Below are 18,437 nucleotides of genomic sequence, written 5' to 3' on the forward strand. Positions count from 1 at the left end.
GGTTACCACAGTAGCTTCCCAAACAGGCAGGCTACAATTCCATAGTTGCCTGATGTAGGCCTAAATAATTTTACCATTTGAAGCCTGTCATTGTTTTATCCATGCAATTTACCTTTATTTAGACATTAAAAAAGAAAATAGTTTGAAAGCCAAACGCATTTCCTATTAACAAGTGTAGCCTTTGAATTAGGCCTACTTTGACCATGGGGTTTGCACATCAAAGACTGATTTTGCAACGTCCAACAAAAAAGCAACTGACTTCACGTAGCCTACGTGCTGATGTTGTGACAGGCTTATGAGTTCAACGTGCGCTCCCTCGCCAAAGTCTCCTCTCAGGAGTTGAACAGGACAAGTTACGAGGTCTACTGATGAATTTATAGACCACACAAAACTAATCCATTTGTCCTCAGAAAGTTAAGTGTAGATATTATGCTAAACAGGGTTTAGCATTTCTAGGTTGCGTATCGTTGTTCAAAAGTTAGCCTATTTGATCCGATTCCTCTCGCTCTCCCCAACGTGATCTCGAATGAATTGCGTCTCATTTATCACGCAAACCAAAACCAAAATTGCGTCGATATAACGACGCATTCTCTTTAATGTCACACATGCGCACTAGCCAGCACTATCTTTTAAGGCCAGGAGGCTTTATTGTTAGCCTATTTATAACAAAAACAAAACGTTATTCACGTTGCTTAACGTAACGACTCATTATAAATATGCTGTTAAGTCCCCACAAACTAATACTGAGCTCTTTTGGGCTGTTAAAGTCAAGTTTTGATTTTAGCAAGTCTTTTTCTGTTTGATTGAATTAAAACGAACCCTGTAAACATTGACATAAATCTGTCCAGAGCGTGATTTGCGCACAACAACTAGGCCTACAACGTTTTGAATAGTTTCAAATATTTCATTCATAAATCCCCAGACCCCCTCCCCCTACTACACCAATGATGTCATTTTATTGCGACCACTCTCTGGATTGTGGATTTTACGGACTGCATTCCCATGTACTGGGTTTAGCTGGACCGTATTGGACTGGAGGTAAGTTAATTTAATTGATAAGGTGAATGTGCATTAACTGGTATATTTGAATGCATCTTCCAGGTCACATCATTGGTTTAGTCGCCAAACTTTTCTGACTGTCACAGTTGGTTTTACCAGCCAGCTGCTTCTACTGTGTAGCCTAGCCTAGCCTACCCATTATTGCTCGCGTGGCAAATTATTCTGTCCATAATTATTTAATCGCTATACTGTTTGGTTTTACAAGCGGTATCTCGGCCTCATCAAGCAAGCAGAACTTTGAAAACGACGTCAGATGCGCCAAAGTTCTGCTAAAGAGAGTAAATAGCGCGATGTGTACTCTGAAATCTCATTCTGAGCAGAGCACTTGCTTGACAGGTTCACTAATCTCTCTCTCTCTCTCTCTCTCTCTCTCTCTCTCTCTCTCTCTCTCTCTCTCTCTCTCTCCCCCCAACTTTCAGGTGACAGGATATTTTGTACCTGCTTCGGACTGGTTCTGTCATTAACCTACTGAGCTGGTGCTTCTGTCCCAGGTAGGCTACATGGGCAGTCAAATTCCATTCTTTCTGTACATGCAGGTAAAATGTGTTTGAACTTACATTTGCATCTATACATGAAGTAGGCAGCCTAGAGCAGGAGGCGGGCGTCAGATCAGAGGGTTGCAGGTTAGAATCCCACTTTTCCACTCCCTATCTTGCTCCATGGCTGAGGTGCCCTTGAGCAAGGCACGTAACCTAACCCCACACTGCTCCAGGGACTGTAACCAATACTCTGTGCTTTGGACTAAAGCGTCAGCTAAAGTATAATGTCATAGTAATTTAAAAAAAAACAAAAGTCCTATTGACCATGGCACCCAACCTAGCATTGCAGCCAAAACTGTGTCTACCTTGTTTCAAATGCTTCTCTGTATAAAATGGCCCATTTCCATTACATATTCTAATTCCCCCAACTCTATATCGAACTTCATTGGGTGGGGCTGTTTTATTTATTTTTTCATGTTTTTTTTAACTGCATATGAATGAGATGCTGTGTGACTAAATAAGCTTACCATAATGTTTTTAGTACTGTTATTTGTGTTTTTTGTTGTTGTTTTGTTGCAGTAGTAGTAGTAGTAGTCTTGTGATCATATGGTCATCATATGTTATGTCTGCATTTCCCTAGGCATCTCCATCGCATCGCTCCTAGGCATCTGAAAGTGTACCGTTGCGCACAGGTGTGTATGACTGGTATAACATTTACAGCAGCAGCACATAGCTGGTAAGAGAACAGAGTTAATGCTGGACAAAAACCCTCATCTGAAAAAGCAAGGTGTGGAAAAACACATACACTGCCATTTGAGACAAGTGTCCTATGAAGACACCTGAAAGAGTCAGTTATAGATCTGTAGTGCTCATGTTTATTTTGTTTGGTTGAGGGTGGGGATGGGTGGGGTATAGCACCTGTAAGACATGAAAACTACTTTCACCCCTGCTGTATACACACCATCTTTGTGGATTTTGCTTGTTCCCACCTACATAGATCATGCTGGTAACGAGTTATTCAAAGGGTCTACCAATCATGGCAAAAACAGAAATCCAGCTCCTCAGCCCAGGCAGTGCCAACAACCCAGCTGATCCAGGAGCTGCAGCGAGGGGTAGTGATGACACTTCGGGCACCCCGACTGCCCTCTTCAACCATTCCCATGGAATTCATCCTGTCCAGCCTCCGTCAGATAATCCAGCCCTCCCCCTCCTACTTCCAGAGACTAATTTGCAGGTAAGCATACACAAACTGAACATTTTGTCTTACTGGTCGGTCAGCTGTGGTCTTTCTATTTTGCACATCAAATTCATGCCATTTCACCCCCCAGAATCTCATCTTGTGATGTGGATCTACTGACTACACTGCTTATGTGCAGATTTTTGGCATTCTCTAAACACACTACCCCCACTATCCCATTCATACACTACCCAACAATAACTGTCTGGACCCTACAACAACATACAGCACATCATACATAGGTAGAAAAATGCTGAGGCACTAAACTCCTAAAGGTTACAATTTTTACATATGCCCTGAGGAAGGGACATAAGGATCGAAACACGTAAGCATTGTAGCCAAATAATAAAAGAAAATGTTACCTTGAGTGCCTCAGTATTTGTCTACTTCGACCAAGTTTTAGAGGCCCTACACTGATGAGCATCCAAGGGAAAAAGTGAAGACCCAGATTACTCAAATGACCTGTTTGCGTTTGACATCATACTGTACATACCGGCTTGTTGATCCTGTCCCTCGTGGAAAGGACACACACATGCACACGCATACACACATACAGACAGCTCCTATGGAACCGCACCATGTGACTGCACCTTACCTGCACCTTACCTGCACTACCTCAGACCTCCACGACCAAGAACTGCTGGCCTCTGTAACATACAATGCACCAACGCTGCTTGTCAGTCTGTAAATGTCAGTTCTGTGTATGTCTATGTCCTGACATGGCATAGAGTGAGAATTTCATTTTACTTGTATAACCTGTGCATATGAAGAAAATGACAATATAACTGACTTGACTCTACACACACACCACTAATTACTCGCTCTGCAAGATTAGTCATTAGAATGTTCGAGTTTCACAATACAGGCAGACAACTCTAATTTCATTGCATGTTACACTTTTCACAGGTTCTAATGGGTATGTGCTAAGGAGATGATGAGTGAACACGCTGCCAGTTTGGTTGCAGGTATGTTTTACTTTATCTGTCGAAAAAGCATATTCTTTTCAAGTTGCGCTCCATTATCCTGCCTGTGATGTTTTTGAAGGCCATCACTTGGGGTCAATAGACAACCAAATATCTGTCAGTGGTAAAGTGTCTTACGTCCGTGTACTATGCCGGTGGATCACAGTAGAAGTAGTTAACCATATTTCTCAACCTAACCATATTGTCTCCCCCACACCGCACACATTGCTCAGTTCTGCTCCTGCAGAATGGACCATGCTTACCTCCCAGTTGTGTTTGTAGATCTCCCCACAAATATCACCCCTCTACATTGTAAAGCTGAAAAGAATATGTCTACTTGACATCTTTTAACCCACCAAGTAGATGAAGGTTAACTTAAGTACAGTTTAGTTGTTGTTTTGGTTTTGTGATTTTATCACATTATATTACATTACAATGCATTAAGCAGACACTTTATCCAAATGTGTATCCATGTGGATCAGAGTGTGGGGTGAACACAGAGGACAGCTGTATACAAGTAAACCATTGTAAAACTGAAGACCTACTGATCGTGTGTAAGCAGGATAAAGTAAGTGCATAGGGTTATGAATTACAGATTAGGAATGAATGCTTTGTTATGTAGGGGAGCTCTCTCAGACGAGATGAGTCTCCACAAACTGCTTGAAAGTTGAGAGGGATGAGTACACTAAAAAATGTATCATTTCCCCAAATGCAGCAACAAGTGGAAAGCCATTGTAATGTCTGAATCTGTATTTAATTTGAGATTGTTATGTATATGTTTCTGTGTATATATCTCCTGCTTTAAAAAAATGTATATATTTGTTTTAAATATATATCTCCTGTTTTTTATGTTGTTTCCAGTGTGTCAACGAATTCCATAGATTCATCATCACTATGTGGGGTGGAAGCTGCACAGACTACAACAAGGCTTCTGGGACCCCACTCCCCTCAAGCAAGACATTTACCACCTGCTTCACCTATGAAGGACTGATTATTGGCAGTGATACCACAACGCATACAAGCTGTTCAGCCTGCTGCCCTCCGGGTAGAGGTACAGGAGTATCTGCTTCCGCAACTCCAGACTCGCCAACATCTTCATCTACCAGACTGTCATGCCGAATTGTCCCTCCTCTCTCCCATCCAAGGATGCCGAATTATGACCAAGTGACTGAAGAACTGCCATACGTCTTCACTTGGTCATGGCATGACCAGAGGCTGCATGCAGACTCACAGTATAATTCTACACGATCCACTATAAGTAATATTTTATTTCAGGTGGTTTGAATAGCTGTGGATACATTTTCCGCCGTGTTCGCAAGGTGCCGCCGCCTACTGCAACAGACCTGGAGGCGACCGGCCCGTACAAGGGCCCATCCGGGCCATCTCAGGGACTATGTACTCTGACAATATGAATGATGTTCCTGGGTCTCCCCTGGGGAGGGGGGAAATGTTATGTCTGCTCTGTTGCCTGTGCTGATATTTCATATTTCCTGATGCTACTTGAAGACGACATAATAACATTTGTGCAGGGCATGCTGGGATGCGAGTTCAGTGAAATAAACGTCTGGTATGGCTAGACTTTGACAGCTCTGTGTGTAGCGTATTGTTTACAGTTTTATTGTACATAACACTGGGGGCAAAATCTTAATTTCATGCAGCCCATGGGATCATTTCAAATGTGTATTACACAGTTGGCCCACATACACCATTAATGTATGTTGTAACAAGACTTGAACATGAAATTTGGTTGTCAGAAATAATACTAAAAATATTACACACAAAACAATATTACCGTACACACAAAACAAATATTTAGTTTGGCCTAACTTTATTTCAGATTTTGATTTTGGCATTTTGTCTTAATACTCCTGGCTTGGATCCTTCAAAACCCACTTGTAAATATGTATTTTGAGTTGTGCTTATAGGCCAGATGTGTGCCATTCTAAAATAAAAATAAAAAAACAGTTTTGCAATGTCAAATCTGAGACCGTTTTGGATATGCTGCCAGTTCGTTTTTTTTTTTCTGTAAAAATAGGTATGTTTTGCCTACACACATAACTTACATAGCCTAATTCAAAACCCACTTGAATATCCACATTTTAGTTTAATTGATAGGTGAACATACGCCTTGCAGAAATAATCCAGCATGATTTGACTCAATGTAGCCACTGGGGGGAACGGATATGCTTATTTTGGCAGCAAGCTATGAGTTTTGGTAGCCTACTTTTATGTCCATACATCCTTAAAACTCTCTTTAACATCCACATATGCACTTGAATTGGCAAGTTGATAGGAAATAATCCAAGATTTAGATGCTTGATTCAATAGCCATGCGTGGGGCATCCTGAATTGCTTGGAAATACATAATTGTGCCAGCAAGCGACTAAGACTTTTGATACTTATAAGTAAATAAATGATTGAAAACCCACTTAAACATCCCCATATGTGCTTGGATTGACAAAGCCATGTGTGCTGTGGTGAAATAAACCAATTTTCAGGTATTTGAGTCAATGTAGCCACTGTGGGGCAAACTGGGATGCTTGGAAATGCATAATTTTGGTAGGAAACGGCTATGACGGTTGGTAATTTTAAGTTAATAAATCATTTATTACCCACTTACACATCCCAATATGTTCTTGAATTGACAAATGGATATGTGCTGAAATTATATTAACCATTTTTCAGGCATTTGACTAATAGTAGCCACTGTGGGGAAAGGGAAATGCTTGCCATGTGTAATTTTGGCATCCAACGGTTGAGACTTTTAATGCTTAAAAGTCAATAAATTGGTCAAAAAACATCAAAACATTCTTATTTTGACTTGTCTTGATGCAGAAATACATGATCTGCAAAAAAAAAATATATTACACCAAAATTTTCATGCTCTGTCGATGCTTAGCCCACAGCCATCCTAAAAAGGTACCATTAAAAGAAGCGAAGGAGCCATTTACAGCTTGGTAGGCGTAACACCTTTTTTTTCATGGAATGTCAACATATGGCACATATTTTGATAGAGGCTATAGTGACAAACATATCTGTAAAATATTGGCCCTCTACCTGCTTGTATGTGACTGGGAGGCGGGGCCAAAAATAAAAAATGTGGAATTTCTAGGGGGCGCTATAGAGCCAGTGAACATGGAAGTTGTAATTTAACTTATTTTTCCTATTCTGTGTGACACATAGATCTAACATACCAAATTGCAGGCTTCTACCTTTTAATGTGTTGGCTGTAGACTGGGTCAAAAATGAGGAAAAACTGACAAAAAATTGAATTTCTAGGGGGCGCTATTGAGTCTGCAAATGTGTTGGCTGCATTTTGACTTCACTCACATGTTCAGTGTGACCTATATAAGTGACATATCCAATATGAAGTCTGTATGTACTTTTGAATTCCAAGGGGGTGGGGCCAAAGTTGTCAAAAAGAGAGAAAGTGCATGAAATTCTAGGGGGCGCTACAGAGTCTGTGGCTAGGAAATCTGTAATTTGACTTAACTTACTTATTCTGGGAGACACAAAGATGTTATATGCCAAATTTTAGATTTCCAGATTGTTGCATGTTGCCAGCAGATGGTGCCAAAAATGTCAAAAAAAAGAATTCCTAGGGGGCGCTATTGAGTTTAACAATGAGTAATCCACAATCAGACTCCAATCCCATGTTTTTAGTTACAGATTGTTATTTCATACCAAATGTTGTCATCCTGCAATAAAAGGAAATTAGAAATGGTAACCCTAACCCTAATTATCACGAATTCCATAATGAATAGCCTGTAATAGAGTTATAGGGCAGTTATTGAAAACAAATATGAGCACGTGGAACATTATGTTACTGTTAGGGATTACACAAATTGAAAATGATGAAACAAACTGAAAATGATGAAACCCCTGTTGGATTAAGGATAACATGTGGTGTTGCTACAGAACCAGTGAGTGTGTAAATTGCAATTAGATTACACAGCATAATTCAGGAAATGATTGTATGTCACATGCATGGTTTTAATCTTGGGTTCAAATAATACAATTCTTTAGAATACAGGCCATGCCTGGGTGAGTTGTTGTATGGACATGTCAGAATGTCCTGGTAGCATATAATCAACATTCTACCAGCCTATAAAGTATCTGGAAATGGTGATAGAATCCTAGTGGTCTTGAAATATGTGTATCACTGGTGTACAGAAGACTGCATGGTGTAATTTCATGTGGCTGTATTTTTCTTATCATAAAAGGGATGCAACAGAGTGCAATTAGATTTCAGAAATGCTTTAGGTAACATTATTTTATGTCACATGCATAGTTCATCTGAGACCCAAGTAATATGTAATTCCATGAACTACATGCCATGATTGGATTACAGTTGTTGTAAGCACACATCAGCATGTCATAGCTTACCACATTTTATGGGTCTAGAAGGTAGCTAGAAATGGTGAATGTAGTCTTTAAACATCATAAGGAATGTACAAGACTGCATGATATAATTTCACTTTGCTCCTGCCTTTCTATTGAGTATTCAACACCAACACATACTAAACCAGGTTTTGGGCCAGCTCTCCTTCATAATGCAGCCCAAAAAGACTCATTGTCCATACTGTATTGAATCAACTAACTCAGTGTCTGGACTTGATCAATATGCTGCACTGAAGACTCCTCAAGTCAGTGTTAGCCTAACTTGGCCTTATAACCATGACCAAAATGCAGTGATCATACTTTAAAAGACAATGACAGTAATTACCAAGGGCATCATCAATGCTAAGATGTTTTATTTATTGCATTAAACATGAAATCACCAGTAAAACAAGGTGATCAGTCGTGGTCTAATGCTTGAGGAAATGAGTTTAAGATCAGAGGGTTGCATGTTTGAATCCCAGCTTTACCTCGCCCGACATCCTCAGCTGAAGTGCCCTTGTGCAACGCACCTAAACCCACACATCTCCAGGGACTGTGACCAAAATCCTGTAAATAACTAAGACGTGCAATGTAATGATCAAAACAGTTTTTTTAAACATCATTCAAAAATCATCAATATTCACAAGGTATAAAAAGGCAAACAAATCAGAACACTTAGGACCAAGTCTTAACAGAAAGGTGGGAAATGTGTCAGCTTTTGTGTAAATTAAAACTCCTAATTCAATCATAACAAAGAGACAAGAACAGACCTGAAAAGAAGTTTAAGTTAATGGTGAAAAGGCATTAGACATTTCCGTGAATATCACTGCAACCAGTTGGAATGTCATGATACATGCATCCCATTTTGTATCTGTTCTTCTTTGAAGATTCTGTTGCTTTTATCAAGGTATATATCCAGTGACACTTTCTGAGCATCTTCATGCAGATATTATCGCTTTTAGTGTGTCATTACAACAACCACCACGAAAGAGGGTCTAGGTTTGAGTTGCAGCTGAGAAACGCTACATTCTGTTACTACAGATGAAATGTTAAAAGGTACGCTGTGTAATATTTTTAAGCAGTTTCTTTCCAGAATTCATTCCGGCCATTCACAAATGTAACCTTTTTTCAGAATACTTACCACCATCAAATTCTGAGTATTCATTATGACTGGGAAAATTACACTTTTCATGAAAACATGAAAGGAGTCCATTGTCCACCATCTTGAATTTAGTTGCATAATGTACTGTATTTTGGTCATACTAGTAAATATTGGTACATACTAGTAAATACTTGGTAAAATTCTTGAAAATTCAAAAGTCAAAATGGACAATAGGTAGCACAGTTGCAATGAGCAGCATAGGTGCAATACCTGCTCTGATCACCATCCTACACAGTGGACCTTTAACAGTATAATGTGGTCATTAGTTCTAGGACCAGTGGTTCTGAGTGGTTGTTCATAGTGTTCAAAGGCAGTGCTGAAGAAGTTGGATTGGCTGCTTGGATTATTCGAGCTTGTGTAACGGAGGCCAACTAGCAGAGTGTGGCGTGGAAGGATAGTAAACCTCCCTCCCGAAGCCTCATACAGTACCAGCAGCGCAGAGCTATGGGACTGGTCATTTAGCTCAGCGGTATCGTGCTGTGCCTCCCATACCCGAACCGATGCGTTGACTAGGAGGTGGCAAGTTCAAGATCTAAGGGGGACAGACTGTGTGGAAACACCTCAGTTACACTTGTCTCTAAGAACACAGTTCAAGTAACAGGCTGAGCTGTCAAGTTGATGACTATGACTGGGGTCTTCATTGGGATGTGTTCTTCTGGAGACACCTGCAAAACAAAATAAATATACATGCATGGGCATGAGTAAATATATGACGGTGCATATGGCCATATAAAAAAAACAACAACATTAACACCAACTACAAAACACAACACAGCAGAATCAGCAGTCCTCAGCAAGAGCATTCCATCATTAAACAGGAATGCTAAAATTATGATTACAAACTGTGAACTATCAGTAATACTATTAGTATCAGCTCTAATTTTAAGAGTGAACACCTTAGTTTCATCTCTTAATTTCAATCAGGCTCATCAAAACTTGTGTACGGCTTGTGGAGGGTACATGAGTCCAGATTCAGGCATTTGAAATTGCATCATGTTGAGGAGTTGAAGATATTTCCTCAGCACCTCAAACAGTGGTGGTCAAATGCTAACATACTGTGCACTGGCCCCTTAAGAAACATACTAAGTTTCATGTAAAAGGGCGACCATAAAAATGTCACATAAGATGTAGTGTCAATACTTGGGCAAACATCATGTTAGTAGTGTTTTTTTCCAATTTAGACAGAAGGTTAGTTTAAAAGCATACAGTATGTTACCCCAGTGATTTGGCTGACATTCATGACATTGAATCGTCTAACCACAAAGAAATGAGTGGAATGCCCTGTAACGCCAACACACAATACATTCCAACAACATTCCCACAATTGCTGCCTACCTGAGACCTTAGACTTTGGTAGGCTCCAGGTCAAGCAATGTATGGGGCCACTCTTCCTCTCAATCACATTATTCCTCTGGTTGCACCTGAAAACAACACAGACAGAAGTGTACATCAGTTATTGTGATAGCACCAGTAGGTGTGGATGAAGAAAGGTGTAGATGAAGAAAGCAGCGCACCACTACATTAACCCTATCGCGCCGGATGCATCATATATGTCTCATCAAATTCAAAGCCCTCTCCACGCTGACACACAAAAAAATCGATCTGAAAAACATCCTGCGTGTCATTTCCAAACGTCCTGCAGTACACGGAAACCGCCACAAGAGAGCAGCGGTCGACAACAAGTTGACCACAGCTCGGCGAAAAACAGGAAAATGGGGTAGAAGCGGTTTCCCTGACCGACGCTGAGATTTCGTCAAATTGCATAAGGTTTGTGTACAAATTTCCGAAATATAACTCTACATCCTTTAATTTGAACACTTGCTTTGTGCAATTAAGCAAGGAAGAGTTTATATTTTTACACCGTGTTGCAGAGAGATCGTGCTAAAACTGATGAGACATATAAGCACCATCCGGCGGTGGCAGGAAGTCAGCCATCAATGCATTTGCTCCATAGGGAAACTTACAAAGCATACCACGACGATCGTTTAACAAAACACACAAGTTGTTTTACTTCAAGACAAAGATATTGCCTTAAGAAACAGGTTTTACTTGCAATTTTGAAAATGCAATGCAAAATGTTGAAATTATGATCTCGTAAAAAAATGCATTGAAGTGAATGGAGAAATGGTCCAATTGTAGTAATGGACCCATATATTCAAATTACACATCAAAAATGAATAATGATCTATATTACACTCATAAATAGGTTGTTGAGCATTCGATCAGCTATGTTTTTACATAGATTTTAAAAAATTACCCAACCAGGCTGTGGGAAATGTAAAATATGGTCTTGCTAAAACAAGGATAGGCTTTAAAAAATGGCAGGATCTCACTAAATATTTAAAGATAATCCTCAAATTAAATTGTCTGACAACTTTTTTAAATTAAAAAAAAGTTGTAAATGCATTAAAAGTCATTTTTCAATGGTCATGAAATTGGAATTTCCATTCATTAAAAGCCTGATGCATCATATATGATGCATTAAATATCTCAGCGACCTTAACAAAATTTTGATTTTTTTTTTTTACATTTCTTATAAGGGACCAATATTGAAGCAAATTCCAAAAAATTAGAATTTTCTCTCATTGCTTTCATGGTTCAGGTTTCACAGGGTTAAATCGGCACATCAAAGACCTGCCCAAAATACCAAAACTACTTACTGTGAACTTGCTTTTTGATTATGAAACTAGGAGGCTAAAGAAAGACAGCAACATGCAGAAATGCATCTTTTTAAATGTGCCACTTTTCACAGAAACGCAACCAATCAGAGTTCAAAGACATTTTAACCAACAAATGTCCATGACTTTTCCATGACTTGGGCACAAGTTCCCATGACTAAACATAACATCTANAAGTGTTTCTACCAGTTCAGCCACCCATTGAGGTCATGCCTTTTGTTAATTGTCACTATTTGATTTGTAAGCTTAATCCTGCCATCTGCTGGACTAAATGTGCAGCTGCAAAGTCTACATCAGTCACAATCTCAAGCACTGGAGCCTAGCACATTTTTTGTCTGTATATGAAATGTGTTTAACTACATGTAAAAGTGTCACTGTGAAATTACAAAAACATGCATAATGACACATTGAATGATTATATAAATGGATATTATTCCTCCTTCATTTTTCTTATTTGATCAATACAAATTTTCATCATTGGTCCAGGAGATATGAAATCTTACTTAAAAAGGACTGTCCGTGTATTAACGCACTGGGAGCACACACGATGGACCACAGTCTGCCTGTCTCTCCTCCACAGCATTCCCCATAAGAGCAGTCCTCCAGGACAAGCTTGTTACATTTTGCTGCTGAAACAGAAGAATGAACCATAGCAAGAATAGAAGGTGAATAGCCTACCACAACATATCCGTTACAAATAGACCAAGCACTACATCAGCGATTCCAGCGACGGAAGTAATTGACTTTGCATTGAGTCGCGCAACAAAAGTGATTCGGGAAACTAGAGGCAATTCGCGCGACTTGAGCGACAGTTTGTAGTTTTACTTATTATTGAAATTAGCTATGATGTGGTATTGCAACAGTCGCCACAGCCAATTGGAATGTTGGACTGCTTGCATTCTGCTTTTAACGGACATACTTCTATCACTCTTGCTGCACAGTCCAGCGATTCTCTGTCGCTTGATCTTGTCGCCATCGGTGTATTCGCCTGGTAATGCACTGTACTTCTGACAGAAACACAACCAATAGATATTAAATCTTACTTTGAACAGACAGCACATTAACCAATGCAATGGAAATACACATTACTGACTTAAGTCTACTAACCCCCTCAGCAATTGTATTAATGATATCAATACAAGTGATTTTCAAGATGAGACCATTTCCATACAAGGTTGCAGGGGGTAGATATTTTTAAGGGAAGACTATTTGCATAAACTCTAACCCCTCTTTTATCCAGCTCATCTACTATTCACCATCGTAAGGAAGAGGTATCATAGTGTCCTCTCAGCCAATATGATGATGCTCGTCTATGCTGTCATTGTCATTTTTACAGTATTAATGTGCCTCTTTGGTTTTGCTAGGCCCCTCTCTTTCGTTCATAGGTTTTGTGAACATACAAAGGACATGCCTAAAAACTGCATTTATAATATTGATAATTATATCCTAATGTCACCAGATAGAATGAGATCTGATAAAGAGGGATTGAGATTTGTGTTGTACTTCAGTGAAAAAACACAGCATATGAATTAAATGAAACTACTACTTACCCATCAACAGTTTCACTCCACTGAATATTTTGGACCTCAGGGAAAACTGGAGACGTAAAACTGTAAAGTAAGATTTAGACCAAAAGAAATAGTAAGTTTCTTAAATGTGCAACAGGAAAACCACACACAACTTCAGTTAGATAATGCATACAAACAGCCATATGAAGACAATGTTGTCATATTTGGAGAGGATGGAAAATATGACATGCATTAAATCAACAAGAAGATTGTGCTTAGAAGAGACAATTAGGTTGGTGTGACTTAATAGCTCCCCTTATTTCTGTTCAGATCTCCTGTTTCAGATATTTTCAACGGCACTTTGCACACAAAATACACATTAATACTGATTAGTTAGTGATGCAAATTGAGCTAATGTCGAATTTGGAAAAGCCAGAGACCTTGGAAAGGGAGAACATACAACACCTTTGGTAAGGCTAACTTAGTTGCACCACACTGAACTTGCAGCTAATTTTGATGTTACATGCAAACCAGAGGTGGATGTGGCTGAGATGGCACGCATATAAACAACCACGTTAATAAATTATGGACTAAACAAACTGTTAACACGCGAGCAATACAATACGGGTGTAGAAGCAGCTAGCTCGTAAAATCAAGTTAGCTTAACAAATGAAGTGGGAATATAAACAAATTGCATGATCATCCCGATGTGCCGCTGTGTCAAGCATTCAAATAGGGTAGATCATAAATATCTAATTTATCAGATTAATTTACCAATTGATGAATAAAGCTCAGCCAAACCACATCAGACTGCAGGCAGTACAATCAAATCCACAATCCAATGCATGGAGGTCGCGATGAAATGACATCATCATAAACAGTGGCGGTACATCAGGGTTATTTACAATGAATATTTCAAAAAACTTACTGGTTGAATGGTTTTCAGCCACAAAAGTCTTCTGGACAAATACTACAAATGCTCTCGTATAGGATAAAACAGGTTCTGTTATTTTATTAATATCCTAGCAAAACAGACTTTTGTCTAGGAATTAAAATGTGACTAAAATAGCCCATAAGCTCAGTATTTTGTTGTGGGGATTTAATTATGAAGTTGCAATATGCGGTTATGTGGAGCAACATGAATAACGGCTTATTTTTCAGTAAATTAGGCTACAAAGATGTCATGGGGGCTCCAGACAGCAGAGTGGCCACTGCGCATGTGTGACATAAAAGAGAATGCGTCCTTATATTGACGCAATTTTGAGTTTGGTTTGCGTGATAAATGAGACGCAATCCTTCGAGATCAGGCTCCTCTCCCTCGTCCTCTGTCAGTGCAGTCACACAGGCAGGCGCACCTTGCTCTCCCTCCCTCAATTTCCATCTTCCCGCTGTCATTCAAACTAAGAAAAATCAGTATGATCAATAAAATGTCTTTAGTTCACTAGTACCCAGTATCCCAGAATGATGACTGTTGTTGTTTAGGCTGACAGTCGATGTGACTTGTTTCGCCCGTTTCATTGATTTGAATAAGCTACTTGATCATGGGAATTTGCGCATTGTTAAAACAGCATTCAGGTGGCGGATTTGCGACGGGAACTGCTAAAAGTTTGAAACTGACAACACGGCTATGAGGAAACTTTTGAGGATTCTTAGCTACAAATGTAGCCTACATTAATGATGGAAATTAACGCCCTCCTTATTCACTGTATTTTTTCGTCCGTAATTATTAATAACTAGGCTATTGCGTTCTCCCCCCAACACGTAGCCTAGGCTACCAGTATATACAACTGGCTGCCCGCCGCTTCAAAAGTGAAGTCGTTACATTCTATCAATACAATCTCGTGCACATTCGAAATGGCAGAAACAGACACGACCAATCGAAAAAATCAGTAGGCCTATGATAGAGGAGTTAGGAATTCCTAATTTAAGATAGGATGGGGGGGCAAAAATAAGATAAGAAACGGCAAGGGACTTAGGAATTCGTTCTGTAATAGGAAGTTAGGATTTTTCCTATCTTACTGTTCCTATCTTAAGTTAGGATGAGCATTTAGGATTTGTTCTGTTATGTGGCCCCAGTTCTTTTTTGTTGGCGCCGCCCATTGACTATCAATGCAATGTTCGTGTGAAATTGGGTTTGGGGGTCCGAATTCTGTCGGAAGCAAAAGTGCGCTGCAGTGCTGTCGGAGCCAGTGTGCGACTGGCCTTAATGTATCTGTTCAAGAGACTATCATCCTAACGTGAATTTGGTTTGAATCCGTTGCTGAGCTATATCACTTGTAGGGTAGTATAAAGTTGTAGGAGCTCTGGAACATTGTCTCTCCCTGTCTGACTCCCTGCCTCTCTAACTCCCTGCCTCTCTGTCTCTGTCTCTCTCTCTCTGTGTCTCTGTCTCTCTCTCTCTCTCTCTCTCTCTCTCTCTCTCTCTCTCTCTCTCTCTCTCTCTCTCTCTCTCTCTCTCTCTCTCTCTCCTCTTTCTCTGTCTCTCTCTCTCTCTCTCTCTCTCTCTCTCTCTCTCTGTGTGTGTGTGTGTCTTCATGTTGAAATTGAGCTATAAAACCTATGCTTACTGATATGATAATGCTGTGTTGATGTCCATGTACTTACAGACTGATGATTGGCCTGCACCCCTGACTTTTGCCATCCATCTGAGTCCTATGTGAGGCGTCTGTAAATGTCCAGGAGGAAAAAATAATCCAACTGTAGTCTTCAGTGTCCTGCTGCTAAATGAGTGTCTGTATGCTCAGGTGAGGTTTTAGAACCATCTCCTAGGACACATCATAATGACATCACAGACAAGTGACCCTATTGGAATAGAGTGGCAGACATCACAGACAAGTGACCCTATTGGAATAGAGTGGCAGACTAACATGTATCTGTTCAAGAGACTATCATCCTAACGTGAATCTGGTTTGAATCCTTTGCTGAGCTATACCACTTGTAGGGTAGTATAAAGTTGTAGGAGCTCTGGAACATTATCTCTTCCTGTCTGACTCCCTGCCTCTCTCACTCCCTGCCTCTATGTCTCTGTCTCTGTCTCTGTCTCTGTCTCTCTCTCTCTCTCTCTCTCTCTCTCTCTCTCTCTCTCCCCCCATGTCTCTGTCTCTGTCTCTGTCTCTGTCTCTCTCTCTCTCTCTCTCTCTCTGTTTGTCTTCATGTTGAAGCTGAGCTATAAAACCTATGCTTACTGATATGATAAAGCTGTGTTGATGTCCATGTACTTACAGCGTGATGATTGGCCTGCACCCCTGACTTTTGCTGTCCATCTGAGTCCCATACTATGTGAGGCGTGTGTAAATGTCCAGGAGGAAAAAATAATCCAACTGTAGTCTTCAATGTCCTGCTGCTAAATGAGTGTCTGTTTGCTCAGGTGAGGTTTTAGAATCATCACCTAGGACACATCAAAATGACATCACAGACAAGTGACCCTATCGGAATAGAGTGGCAGACATCACAGACAAGTGACCCTATTTGAATAGATCGGCATATTAACATGTATCTGTTCAAGAGACTATCATCCTAACGTGAATCTGGTTTGAATCCTTTGCTGAGCTATACCACTTGTAGGGTAGTATAAAGTTGTAGGAGCTCTGGAACATTGTCTCTTCCTGTCTGACTCCCTGCCCCTCTCTCTCTCTCTCTCTCTCTCTGTTTGTCTTCATGTTGAAGTTGAGCTATAGAACCTATGCTTATTTATATTATAATGCTGTGTTGATGTCCATATACTTACAGCGTGATGATTGGCCTGCACCCCTGACTTTTGCTGTCCATCTGAGTCCCATATGTGAGGCGTGTGTAAAATGTCCAGGAGGAAACAATAATCCAACTGTACTCTTCAGTGTCCTACTGCTAAATGAGTGTCTATATACTCAGGTGAGGTTTTAGAACCATCTCCAAGGACACATCATTATGACATCACAGACAAGTGACCCTATTGGAATAGAGTGGCAGACATCACAGACAAGTAGCCCTATTGGAATAGAGTGGCAGACTAACATGTATCTGTTCAAGAGACTATCATATTAGATTAATCTGGTTTGAATCCTTTGCTGAGCTTATACCACTAGTAGGCCTATACAATTTTAGGGGCTCTGGAACATTGTCTCTCCCTGTCTGTCTGTCTGTCTGTCTGTCTGTCTGTCTGACTGTGTGTGTGTGTTAGAGTTCTCAACGGGTCGGGTCGGGTCAGCCCGAAAAACCCGACGGGCCCTTTGGGTTCGGGCCGGGTTCGGGTCGAAAATATGCATATGGCTCGGGTCGGTTCGGTCCGCGGGCTCAATCTTTTCCGCCCAGTAAAAAAAAAAAACAGTTCTGCTGTTTACCGTGAATCAGGGCGAATTTCCCTTAGTAAAGACCTAGAATCTATCTATCTAAATATAGGCCTATGTAGGCCTGCGTAACGAAGGTCTGGCAGGCTGCTGCATGCAACCTTGCGCAGTGCTTAATTTGTAGGCTAAATCACAAGGTACCAGAACGCAAAACAAACATCACATCACAGCGATGATGAGTTGGAAAGAGGTCCCGGAACGCACAGAAAAACTACATTGGCTACAATTAGGCCTACGCAAACTAAAACGGGAAAAAAATTCTTGAGATGCAATTTTAACGATATTGAGTCCCATGTCAGCTCATGGAACCATACTTTTGTTTCTTAATACAAGGGACGGTTGGCAATCCAATGACTATTTTAAACAACAGCCATAGTAGGCCTAGCATATTAAATGCTGTAATTACAACAACCAATACTTTTAGTTTGATCGCTAACTTTATTGCTTAGTAGTCTCAGCAAATGCAGTGCATGGAAATTATGTTTTCCCCATGAGGTGAAACGAAACCGAAGCGGTCTTCGACATAGGCTATAGCCTACTAGAAAGGACAGTGGCTTTCCAATTAGGTTATCCTTTCCACGTATTCACACAACGTTGGCATATGCGTATTAAACGTTAAATCCACGCTTTGTTGGCGACTTTGTTGC

General features: G+C 40.2%; 2 long non-coding RNA genes across 3 annotated transcripts; one reads left to right on the forward strand and one right to left on the reverse strand.

Annotated features, from left to right (window-relative positions):
* The first annotated feature begins 568 nt into the window (after positions 1-568).
* Positions 569-5,022, forward strand: LOC134442903 (uncharacterized). Of its 2 annotated transcripts, XR_010033492.1 has the most exons (7): positions 569-1,038; positions 1,479-1,550; positions 1,596-1,682; positions 2,179-2,230; positions 2,536-2,772; positions 3,682-3,740; positions 4,599-5,022. It is a non-coding gene; the product is annotated as an uncharacterized LOC134442903 (long non-coding RNA). The 2 variants fall into 2 exon arrangements; XR_010033491.1 differs by lacking the exon at positions 1,596-1,682 and having other exon boundaries at positions 573-1,038.
* Positions 5,023-12,464: 7,442 nt separating this feature from the next.
* LOC134442905 (uncharacterized) lies at positions 12,465-14,768 on the reverse strand. Its single transcript, XR_010033493.1, has 3 exons — positions 14,240-14,768; positions 13,508-13,567; positions 12,465-12,586 (listed from the first exon to the last, which is right to left on the reverse strand). It is a non-coding gene; the product is annotated as an uncharacterized LOC134442905 (long non-coding RNA).
* Positions 14,769-18,437: the final 3,669 nt, after the last annotated feature.

This window comes from Engraulis encrasicolus, unplaced genomic scaffold (genome assembly GCF_034702125.1).
Source record: "Engraulis encrasicolus isolate BLACKSEA-1 unplaced genomic scaffold, IST_EnEncr_1.0 scaffold_262_np1212, whole genome shotgun sequence".
NCBI lineage: Eukaryota > Metazoa > Chordata > Actinopteri > Clupeiformes > Engraulidae > Engraulis > Engraulis encrasicolus.